Here is a 962-nt window from a genome sequence, read left to right on the forward strand (position 1 = left end):
TATATATATATATATATATATATGAATTCTGCTGAGGTCATCGACCTTACCAATCATCCTTTCATGGTCGATAAAATAAAGAACCATTTGAAGACTGGGATCAATGTAAATGCATTACCCACCCACCTCAAACTTGCAGGCCTTGAGCCAAAATTTGAAATCAGTATTACTTCCAGTATTCCATGCTTTAGAATGTAGAAGAAGTAGCTGCCATTGTTATGGTTGGATGCTTTCTTTTCTATTGCTGCTTATTCAGTCATGATGTAAAGATTTGGAGCTCACCTTTTTGTTCAGTGAGGCAAATTGGAGCAACAAGATTTTGATATAGATCACATATGAATCAGTTATTCGTGGAAAGCTGGCAAAATCAATAACACACAGGACAAAATGCTTAACGACATTTCGTCTGGTTTTACATTCTGTTTTCAAATTCTGCTCAGTTCAAGCTTTGCTTTTCATCCTTCCACTTTCATCCTTTCGGGGGTCGATTAAAATAAGTACCAATTAATCACTGGGGGTCGATGTAATCGACTTAATCCCTTTGTCTGTCCCTGTTTGTCCCCTCTATGTTTAACCCCCAATGTGGGCAATAAAGAAATAAAAAAATTGTGTAGTCGTTGTTTGTGTGTAAAATCCCCACTGTCCATGTCTACTGTATCGTCCCCTATATGTCAGCCCTTGTGGCTAATAAATGAAATTATCATTATTATCATCATCATCATCATCATCATCATCATCATCATTATTATTATCATTATTATTATTATTATTATCGTCATTATTATTATTATTATTATTATTATTATTATTATTATTATTATTATTATTATCATTATTATTATCATTATTATTATTATTATTATTATTATTATTATCATTATTATTATTATTATCATTATTATTATCATTATTATTATTATTATTATTATTATTATTATTATTATCATTATTATTATTATTAT

At 29.4% G+C, this 962-nt stretch overlaps 1 protein-coding gene across 1 annotated transcript in view; it reads left to right on the forward strand.

Annotated features, from left to right (window-relative positions):
• LOC106882078 (probable E3 ubiquitin-protein ligase HECTD2) overlaps positions 1-962 on the forward strand; it is a 21,485-nt gene that overhangs the window by 4,893 nt on the left and 15,630 nt on the right. The gene's annotated exons all lie outside the window — the stretch shown is intronic.

This window comes from Octopus bimaculoides, chromosome 14 (genome assembly GCF_001194135.2).
Source record: "Octopus bimaculoides isolate UCB-OBI-ISO-001 chromosome 14, ASM119413v2, whole genome shotgun sequence".
Taxonomy (NCBI): Eukaryota; Metazoa; Mollusca; class Cephalopoda; order Octopoda; family Octopodidae; genus Octopus; species Octopus bimaculoides.